This window comes from Aulonocara stuartgranti (genome assembly GCF_965226115.1).
Source record: "Aulonocara stuartgranti genome assembly, chromosome: 22".
Lineage (NCBI taxonomy): Eukaryota > Metazoa > Chordata > Actinopteri > Cichliformes > Cichlidae > Aulonocara > Aulonocara stuartgranti.
Window position 1 is genome coordinate 30,724,423 of NC_138957.1, and position 11,074 is coordinate 30,735,496.

The 11,074-nt window shown below is 42.0% G+C and overlaps 1 long non-coding RNA gene across 1 annotated transcript; it reads left to right on the plus strand.

Moving 5' to 3' along the window:
* The first annotated feature begins 4,342 nt into the window (after window positions 1–4,342).
* Window positions 4,343–8,000, plus strand: LOC309698766. Its single transcript, XR_014274174.1, has 3 exons — window positions 4,343–4,433; window positions 6,382–7,887; window positions 7,981–8,000. It is a non-coding gene; the product is annotated as an uncharacterized lncRNA (long non-coding RNA).
* Window positions 8,001–11,074: the final 3,074 nt, after the last annotated feature.

Genomic DNA, 11,074 nt, shown 5'->3' on the forward strand with positions numbered 1-11,074 from the left:
TGACCCCCATCGTAAGCAAATGCTTCGAGAAGCTGGTCAGGGACTTCATCTGCTCTGCACTACCCGACTCACTGGACCCTCTACAGTTTGCATACCGCCACAACAGGTCCACTGATGATGCCATAGCCCTGACACTACACACTGCCCTGTCACACCTGGAGAAGAGAGACACGTATGTGAGGATGCTGTTTGTAGATTACAGCTCAGCATTCAATACCATCGTTCCCTCGAAGCTGGACAGGAAACTGCAGGATCTAGGACTGAGCAGCTCCCTCTGCAGCTGGATCCTTAGCTTCCTGTCTGACAGACGCCAGGTGGTCAGACTGGGCAGCATCACCTCATCCCCCATCACACTGAACACTGGTGCTCCACAGGGGTGTGTACTGAGCCCTCTCCTGTACTCACTCTACACCTACGACTGCACAGCCACTAACAGCTCCAACATCATTGTGAAGTTTGCGGACGACACTACAGTGGTGGGTCTTATCACCAACGGTGATGAGACGGCTTACAGGGAGGAGGTCAGCGCCCTGACCCACTGGTGTCAAGACAACCATCTCACCCTCAACGTCGCAAAGACAAAGGAGTTGATAGTGGACTTCCGGAGGTGCAGAGAAGTACACACCCCCATCACCATCAACGGCGCTGCTGGGGAGAGAGTGAGCAGCTTCCGGTTCCTTGGTGTACATCTGGCTGAGGATCTTACGTGGTCAGTACACACAAACAAAACAGTGAAGAAGGCGCAGCAGCGCCTCTTCTTTCTCAGGAGACTGAAAAGATTCGGCATGAGCCCCCGCATCCTCAGGACCTTCTATCACTGTGCCATTGAGAGCATCCTCACTGGATGCATCACCACCTGGTATGGCAACAGCACCGCCTACAACTGCAAAGCTCTCCAGCGAGTAGTGCGGTGCTCTGAACGGATAATTGGAGGTGAGCTTCCCTCCCTCCAAGACATCTACAGGAAGCGCTGCCTGAGGAAAGCGGGGAGGATTATCAAGGACTCCAGTCACCCCAGCCATAAACTGTTCAGACTGCTTCCATCAGGAAGGAGGTTCTGCAGCATCCGGTCCCGTACCAGCAGACTGAGAGACAGCTTTTTCCATCAGGCCATCAGACTGCTGAACACGTCATAGACACCTCAGCTTCACTACTGGAACTTCAACATTATGCACTCCACACTGTATATAAATGCCACTTGTTTTGCACATATTCAACTCTGTATATTTTATATATTTTATTATTATTATTATTATTATTTATTTTATTTTATTTTTTTACTATTTAATTTGTAAAAATGTGTATACACACACACACACACACACACACACGTAGGAAAATATTTAGTATACACATCCAGAAATGCATACACTGTTATATATTGTACATATATTTATTAGTGTCAGGTTGGCCATTCTTGTATTTTGCTCGTTTGTGTTGTTGTGTTTGCACATCTCTGTTGCTTGTGGGGCTCGCACACAAGAATTTCACTCGCATGTGCTGTGCCAGTGTGCCTGCACATGTGATGTGACAATAAAAGTGATTTGATTTGATTTGATGATCATTTCCATATTTGAAGATCACCTCTTCCCTAAAAAAAAGAAATCTACTGCCAAGGTTCTTCTCGTGGTGCGTTAGAGCCGAGGATGATGAAGACGCAGAAGCTAAAGCAATTTCTGAAACACGTTTAGAAGAATTTAAAAGTAATATATTTCCAATACTGGAGAAAAAAATCATCATCTGGCATTAGTGTCAGCACACTCATTCACTGTAAAAAATCAAACTTGCTTACAGTCATTTCTTTCACAATTCAACAATAAAAGCTGAGTTGCCCCATAAACTCAAATACATTAAGGGTTTCAACTAATCCTTTAACGTTTTGGAGCAAAAGTTGGTCTCACATGAACTTTATTGCTGGCAAAATGAATGAATTCAAGTTTTACATGAGTTGAAGCTGTTGGCGCCTTTCTGTGCCTGAGCACGCATGCGCATGTCATATTTTTGGATACTACGGGGTCTACAATGCACTTTTGCAAGGACTGAAAGCCACCTGGCCGTCTGCCTTAATGCGAACACGAGGCTTTTTACGCCAGGAGCTGGATGCAGCTAAGGTGTTCATCTCAACTTTCTGAAGGCAAGTACTGTTTCTTTTAATGTGCATTTATATGTGTTTACTACCTCATTTAAGATCCCCCCTAGACTGTTTTACTCAATCGTGCTGCTTGAATGCCCTCGTGAGCAACTTTAATGTTTTCCATCATGAAATAGTGCTTTAAAGTTTTCGTATAAAAATCGCCATGTCACAAAATAATGTAAATCCGACAAGCATCCCTTCCAAACAGGCGCGCTCATGTCTGACAAGCCTCCACGACACCCCCTACGTGTATTTCATGTAGGGGGTGTTCGCCATACCACCGAACGAAAGAAACCCGACAAAATAAGCTAGCTCGCTCATGGCAAACCCCCCACCGCTTTTTAAAATAAATAAATAATTTCGGGGGCCCCCGCTGCCATGTTGTTTAATTTGTTCAAATCATATTTAGCCAAAAAAATGTGGTTTAGTTTCTGTGTGAACGGGGTGGTGGAGTCCTCCACCGAGAACACTCACGTTAACTTTATCGAGTGGGGGAAAAAAAGTTAGCTTGTTTATATTATGCTAACATAGCTGTGTCGCTAGCGGTCACGTAGCACATCATTATATACCAGCTAGCCCAACTTCAGTAACCCTACAAACGTCACTGCTGTTTAGTTTCCTGTCTTCATTTATGCTGGAAGTGATAACAGCTGTAGGGTTTAATTTGTTTCCAAAACCCCGCAGTCAGGACATGCTATATTGTATTTAGATAGAAGCTAGCAAGCTAACTCCCTGCTAACTTCTAACTCCGTTAAATGTCATAAATTTCGTTTTCATGGGTGCCTGGATGTTAAACTCAATTGTTACACCTGGTAGAACAGAACGCTGATCATTTTATTAAAGATGAAAGACTTTAGACAGTTTTTCAACTCTCAGTAATGCCATAGTGATCGTTTGACATGTGAACCTGCAGCGGAGTTTAGGTCCAGACACGGCTAGTGACGTCAGACTGAACAACCGGATTGAACGAGGAGGACCCAGAATCCAGCCCTGTGTGAAGCTGAAGAGGCTGAAAATTACAGGTTATCTGTGGAAGCCTGCATCAAGAAGGTGGTGACACTTGTCATTAAAAATGCCAGTTCACCTTCCTCTACGGAAAAAGTTGATGCCATCACCCAACGGCTGTTCATAAAACTCTGGCCTAGACTTAAAAAGATCAAAGTTGATAATGTGATATGGTTTATAGCTCCTTAATACAGAAATGGAAAGAGCCAGATGTCATACATATTCATGGTATTAGACCATGAATATGCAGATGATGTAATTGTAAAGGTTTTCAAGGAGCATGCCATCACTGTATTGGAAAGTGAACATTTCATCACAAGCTTCTTTCTCTGTGTGGGTCATGCTGTATGGATCGCAGGCAGAAAATACTTGGTTACTGTTGTGTAAGTCCCTAAAAGTAGATTTTGTTTATCTGGATGCAGGATTTTCAGTTTCAATTTATTTAAGTAATTATAATAAAGGTCAATCAAATGGACCAATATGGCAAGGCCATGATGATCCACTTGGTAAAATAAATCCGTTTGGCATCTTTCTTGGCCTTAAGACAACAATTCTGATGGCTAAAGATCCAAACGGGACACAAGAAAAAAACAAAAACAAAACACGTGTTGTCTGACAACAGTATCAAAGATTTGCATATACATAAAAAAAACCTGAAAGATCTGGACCGGGCCATTTACAAAGAGCTACGTCAGAAAACATTCTGTAAAGAAAAACATTTACTGATGTTACTGAACAACGAGGACCCAGTGTTGAGAAAACTGACGGTCGATATCATTAAAAATCACCTGATCGACACTATGCAGAATCCAGCCCTGTGTGATGCTGAAGAGGCTGAAAATTACAGGTTATCTGTGGAAGCCTGTATCAAGAAGGTGGTGACACGTGTCAATAAAAATGCCAGTTCACCTTCCTCTACTGAAAAAGTTGATGCCATCACCCAACGGCTGTTCATAAAACTCTGGCCTAGACTTAAAAAGATCAAAGTTGATAATGTGATGTTCATCGGTGATTGTCAGGGTCCCTGAGCAGTTATGAATTATATTATTATTATTATTATTGTATGTATATTTGGTGTTGCTGTCCTTCTCCCTGTTTGCGTGTGTGTGTGTGTGTGTGTGTGTGTGTGTGTGTGTGTGTATATATGTGTTTCAGTGGGTGCCTTCAGGCCTGGTGGGTGTGGCCCTGCTGATGGTCTGGCCACACCCGAAGCCACACACTTGCTGCTGGTCAGGCCTCGTCGGGGGAGCTACTTGGGAGAGTCTTGGAGCTCCCACCGACGCGGGATCATTTCGTGAGTCTCCACGTTAGTCAACAAAAACATTGCACAGGCGACTTACTCTGATTACACAAACTTCATGTAGGAGTAGGTCACAGATAAGAGGTACTAATTTGTAAATTTGACCTCTGACCTCACAGAGATCAAATGTGACAGGATATTTGTACTGTAATTTTCAGACCATAAGGCGCACTCAAAATCCTTTAATTTTCTCAAAAACTGACAGTGCGCCTTATAATCCGGTGCGCCTTATGTATGAAGTTTAGGTCCAGACACGGCTAGTGACGTCAGACTGAACAACCGGATTGGTGTTAGAATTTACCATGTCAGCCAATCAAAAAAATGATATGGCAACATGCGGCACTTGGTTGTTTAGGGAGAAGGTGCAGTTTTAGGAGTGACACCCGCGACGGAAAGCGGCGAGCAAAAGAAAGAGAACGCAAGTTTTCATATGTGAGACATTAGTGATGTTTAGCGTTTTTGGAGGCTAGAGTTGGTGTGTAGTGTAGTTATTGTTTTGTATTGTGTCAGTTATACTGCTGAATGTCACATTTGCTCCAAAAAAGCCATCAAAAGCAGATTCTAGTGTAAACGCTGTTCCCACAGGGAAAACAGGACTGATACACCTCCTGTTGTCAGACCTGCAGGGTTTAGGCCTGTGCTGTTCTCTTCTGTCTTATACTGAACACAAACTTTTTTTTCTTTTCTTTTTTTTTTTTTGGACCGGCACAAATAATTTGTGTGCCTTCTTATTTGCTGCAGAACACCTGATTGTTCTGTAAATAGATTTAGATGGTTATATAAAAAATGCCTGAGGCCTTGGCTGCATTTTTAGGTAAATAGTACCATATAACTTTGTTTGCAAAACTTGTGCATGAACCTGAAGTTCCCAAATTGATATAAAAAAAATTTTTTTTAGCAACACTAAATGCGTTTTTAAAACAAAATGTTAGGTTTCAAGTTTAGGAGAAAAGTTGCTTCAACTAAGTTATCCATCAGAACCTAAAAATCTAAATGCAGTGGGTTGCCTTGAGTTTAAGTTTTCGCAACAATTTTTTATTTTTGTATTTATTAATTTTACAGTGTTGATGCTGTGCTCACACGGGCTACAAAGAAATCGCACTACAAACCTTCTAAAAAAAAAACTCCACAGGTATCTTTGACGAAACACCTGTTGTCTGACGACACAATCAAAGATCTGCACATCAATGGAAAAAAATCTCGAAAGGGCCACCTAAACATAATATATAATGTTCTGACTGAGAGACGTTTTGAAAAAATTTAAACGTACAGCTCTGCTATCACTTCCAACATAAATGAAGACAGAAAACTAAACAGCAGTGACTTTTTTTTTTTTTTTGGGTTACTGAGGTTGGACTAGCTGGTACATAATGATGTACTACGAGATCACTAGCGATACAGCTATGTTAGCATAACATAAACACAGTGAAGCTGGAGGATGAAAGCTAACCTTTTTCCATTCGATAAAATTTATGTGAGGGTTCCCAAAGGTTAGGGACGAATTCAATCGCATGGCAGGATGCTGTTGCAGATTAAGCAGCGCCTCTTCACAGCTCTGTGGGCACAAAATAGAAGTACTACAAGGACATAGGGAAAAGGGACAAAGAGGGGAGGGATATAAAATATTCCAAATGTTTCTTGAATTGTTAGCACAGTGTATATGTGTATGTATCTATCCATCGATTCACTTACGCCAGGGGTGGGCAAATCCAGGCCCCGAGGGCCGGTGTCCTGCAGGTTTTAGATCTCGCCTTGGGTCAACACACCTGAATTGCATGATTAGTTCGTTACCAGGCCTCTGGAGAACTTCAGGACATTTTCAGGAGCTAATTTAGCCATTTATATCAGCTGTGTTGGTTCAAGGACACATCTAAAACCTGCAGGGACACCGGCCCTCGAGGCCTGGAGTTGCCCACCCCTAACTTCCGCTTTTCCTTTTCAGGGTCGCAGGGGGTGCTGGAGCCTATGGCAGCTATCTCAGGGCGAGAGGCAGGGTACGCCCTGGACAGGTCGCTAGTCTGTCACAGGGCTAAACATTCGTACTCACATTCACTCATACCTATGGGCAATTTAGATTTTTCCAAAAACAATGGGCAATTAAGATTTTTCACGTGCCTCCAAAGACGCAAAGGTGTCGCCATCTGACATGATTCAGCAGCGCCTCTTCACAGCTCTGTGGTCACAAGTTGAGCAAAAGCCTCTCAAAATCACACACAGGGGGATTAAAAAACTTGAAAAGGTGATTTTTAAAGACATAACAAAGCGGCTGGACATTAGCCCTGATCTCGTGATCATTGCGCTAGCCGTAGGTCAGCCGTACCTAGAGGTGATCATTTCCATATTTGAAGATCACCACTTCCGTTAAAAACCTGCTGGCAAGGTTCTTCTCGTGGTGCGTTAGAGCCGAGGATGACGAGGACAAAGAAACTAAAGCCATGTCTGAAACACGTTTAGAAGAATTTAAAAGTAATATATTTCCAATAGTGGAGGAAAAAATCATCATCTGGCATTAGTGTCAGCGATTATGATGATGATGAAGAGGAACATGTGAGCGCACTCATTGATGCTGTGCTCACACGTGTTGAAAATAATTCGCACTACAGACCTTCTAAAAAACTCCACAGGTATCTGTTAAAACACGTGTTGTAATTATAATAAAGGTCAATCAAATGGACCAATATGGCAAGGCCATGATGATCCACTTGGTAAAATAAATCCGCTTGGCATCTTTCTTGGCCTTAAGACAACAATTCTTATGGCTAAAGATCCAAACGGGACACACAAAAAAACACATGTTGTCTGACAACAGGATCAAAGATCTGCATATACATGAAAAAAAACTGAAAGATCTGGACAGGGCCATTTACCAAGAGCTACGTCAGAAAACATTCTGTTAAGAAAAAACATTTACTGATGTTACTGAACGACGAGGACCCAGTGTTGAGAAAACTGACGGTCGATATCATTAAAAATCACCTGATCGACACTATGCAGAATCCAGCCCTGTGTGATGCTGAAGAGGCTGAAAATTACAGGTTATCTGTGGAAGCCTGCATCAAGAAGGTGGTGACACGTGTCAATAAAAATGCCAGTTCACCTTCCTCTACTGAAAAAGTTGATGCCATCACCCAACGGCTGTTCATAAAACTCTGGCCTAGACTTAAAAAGATCAAAGTTGATAATGTGATATTCATCAGTGATTGTCAGGGTCCCTGAGCAGTTATGAATTATATTATTATTATTATTATTGTATGTATATTTGGTGTTGCTGTCCTTCTCCCTGTTTGCGTGTGTGTATATGTGTTTCAGTGGGTGCCTTCAGGCCTGGTGGGTGTGGCCCTGCTGATGGTCTGGCCACACCCGAAGCCACACACCTGCTGCTGGTCAGGCCTCGTCGGGGGTGCTACTTAGGAGAGTCTTGGAGCTCCCACCGACGTGGGATCATTGCGTGAGTCTCCACGTTAGTCATCCATTTGAACTGAGTTAGTGTATGTATGCCCGCGGTTATGTGTCCTGACGGCTGCGTCTATTGTGTCCCCAGGAGAAGTGTGGAGCGCCAGATAGCAGCCAGCACGAGGAGTGCTGAGACACGGGAGCGGAGAGCACTGAGACACGGACTGGTCACGGAGAGACACGACACGGGAGTCAGGGGAAACCACGGGGATTTATTGTTGTTATTTCCACACACTGTAAATAAACGTACTGCTTGTACATAGAGCACCGCACCTGGGTCCTCCTTCCCCACAACCCCCACGGTTTGCCATGCCAAACCGTGACAGTGATATGGTTTACAGCTCTTTAATACACAAATGGAAAGAGCCAGATGTCATACTGACATTCATGGAATTAGACCATGAATATGCAGATGATATAATTATAAAGCTTTTCAAGGAGCATGCCATCACTGTATTGGAAAGTGAACATTTCATGACAAGCTTCTTTCTCTGTGCGGGTCATGCTGTATGGATCGCAGGCAGAAAATACTTGGTTACTGTTATGTAAGATCCTAAAAGTAGATTCTGTTCATCTGGACGTAGCATTTTCAGTTTCAATTTATTTAACATCTAATCGAGTCATTTTAAAAACCCTTGACCGGTCGAGGCAGATGGCCGTTCCTCACTGAGCCTGGTTCTGCCGGAGTTTTCTCCCTGTTAAAAGGAAGTTTTTACTCCCCACCGTCGCCTCGTGCTTGCTCAGAGGGAATTGTCAAATTATTGGGGTTTTGTTTTGTGCCATCTAATACACAACTTATCGTATTGGGCACTCTAAATGTATTTTTAATCAATAAAAAGATCCAAAAAAGATTATATTGTGAATTCTGCGTGTTTTCATTGTCACACAAATGTATACATTTTCAGCTTAGACTGAACGTGTTTGTTTGTCATTCCTTTCAAATCAAAGATTTTAGTAGCAACTATTGTATTAAAACATTGCACAGGCGTTTTACTCTGATTACACAAACCTTATGTAGGAGTAGGTCACAGATAAGAGGTACTAATTTGTAAATTTGACCTCTGACCTCACAGAGATCAAATGTGACAGGATATTTGTGCTGTAATTTTCAGACTGTAAGGATTATTTGTATGTAAACTATAATTTCATATTAAGAATCCACATCAACACATTCTCACTCTCAAAGTGTAAAATGTTACACTATAGGTGACAAATCGTCAGTATGTTACGCTTTTGGCCACCCAACATGTCCCTGTGTTACTTGTTCGGAAAAATGAGGAAACATGAGAACCATTTCGAATCAATCTACACGTGTATGTTTATTTTACTGTAATTGCTTTGGAAAACACTATCTAACACGATTAGGTTATGATACGGGTTAGGATTAAGGTTAGGGTTATGGCTGGAATACACAGCTGGAACGTGTATTACACCGGGAGCGTCATTCTATTGGATGTCATCCACAATCCGGCGCGTATCAAATAGATGCGGAAGGTTACCTTTCACGTGTCTATGGGACACCTCGGAGCGCGACTAATGGTCGGTATGTTACACGTCGGGAATGAGAACGGGCTGTCCACATATATTGGTATGTCATCTACTAAATTTTGCCAATACAAACAATGGCAGTAATGAATTAATTCATCAATATAATAATTAATATATATAAATATAAAAACACATTTACAAAAAAAAATTATTCACTGTCTACTTTAGCAGAAGGTTTTTAGCTGAAGATAGTTTAACCAGCTGTTTTGCCAACACCTTCATTTTTATCATTTAGCATCATTTTAGAATATAATACATTACTGTAGATCAGGGGTCCCCAATCCCAGTCCGCGAGGGCCGGTGTCCCTGCAGGTTTCAGATCTCACCCTGGGTCAACACACCTGAATCACATGATTAGTTTGTTACCAGGCCTCTGGAGAACTTCAAGATGTGTTGAGAAGGTAATTTATCCATTTAAATCAGCTGTGGTGGATCAAGGACACATCTAAAACCTGCAGGAAACCAGCCCTCGCGGACTGGGATTGGGGACCCCTGCTGTAGCTCAAACAGCATATGAAGCATTTAAATTCAGACCAACCTTATAACCGTATAACACCGATGGGGAACAATGTGTTCTGCAGAATACTCTTGATACTTTAAGAGCAATTTGCCAATAATACAGATTCATGTGTAGTAAGGTGGTTTCATTGCTACTTTTATTAAAGGAGTGCTTCTAAAAATTGAGGTGGTCATCTCCGCTTGCATTTCTGTAAAAGCCATAGCATGCCACCTTGGGTAAGAATATGCATTCTTAACATTTTGCTGTCACAGTTTAGCTGTTTTCATTTCCACTGACACATCAGCTCCTAAGACCACAATACTACTACCAAAGTACTACAAGGATCCGGAAAAAAGGACAGAGGGGGGATATAAAATATACCAAATGTTTCTTGAATTGTTAGCACAAGTGTATATGTTTATGTATCTAGTCGAGTTTATATGCAGTAGTGCTCACTTGTTTTCTTTCATTTTATTACTTAACTGTATTTCATGTAAGTCATTGATATTAAATATTGATTTTACAGAGGGGTGGTAAGAGTTTGGTTTGAGATTTTCCTGTTAATATTTGGATATTTTTCTTGCATTAACAATTTTTTGATTAGAAAAGCAGAATAAAATGTGCAAATTAGCTTCATTTATAGTTTGTTATACTCCTTCCCTCTAATACAAATATTTCATTTCTAACTCTGAGTGTAAGTGCATAATTTAATAATAAGTGTTTCTGCTCACAAATGTCCACGAGCACAGACATGCACGCAAAAACTGCGTGACTCCTCGCTGGCTGTAACTCACCGCGCGTGTTCACCTGGAACGTCCTCTAAGAAGACGTGTGACCATTCTGATAGCCGTCTGTGTCTGCAGGTGAATGAGTGAAGCTACATAAACAGTTAAATTAGCATAGCTTACCAGCCGTAAACCCGACAACAACACAGTGGGTGAGGGTCGGAGGGGGGGTCGCTTGACATTCTAACTTTAAAGGAAGGATTTTAACAGTATTTGCTGTGGGTTAAAGCAGTGGACCAGCAGGCTACATGTTTGAATCCAAACAAGTTTCACTCAATCCCAACAACTGAGGATCGCCATTGTATAGCGGTCGCTAGGGTAACGTCACGTCGCCGTCATATCGGATGTGG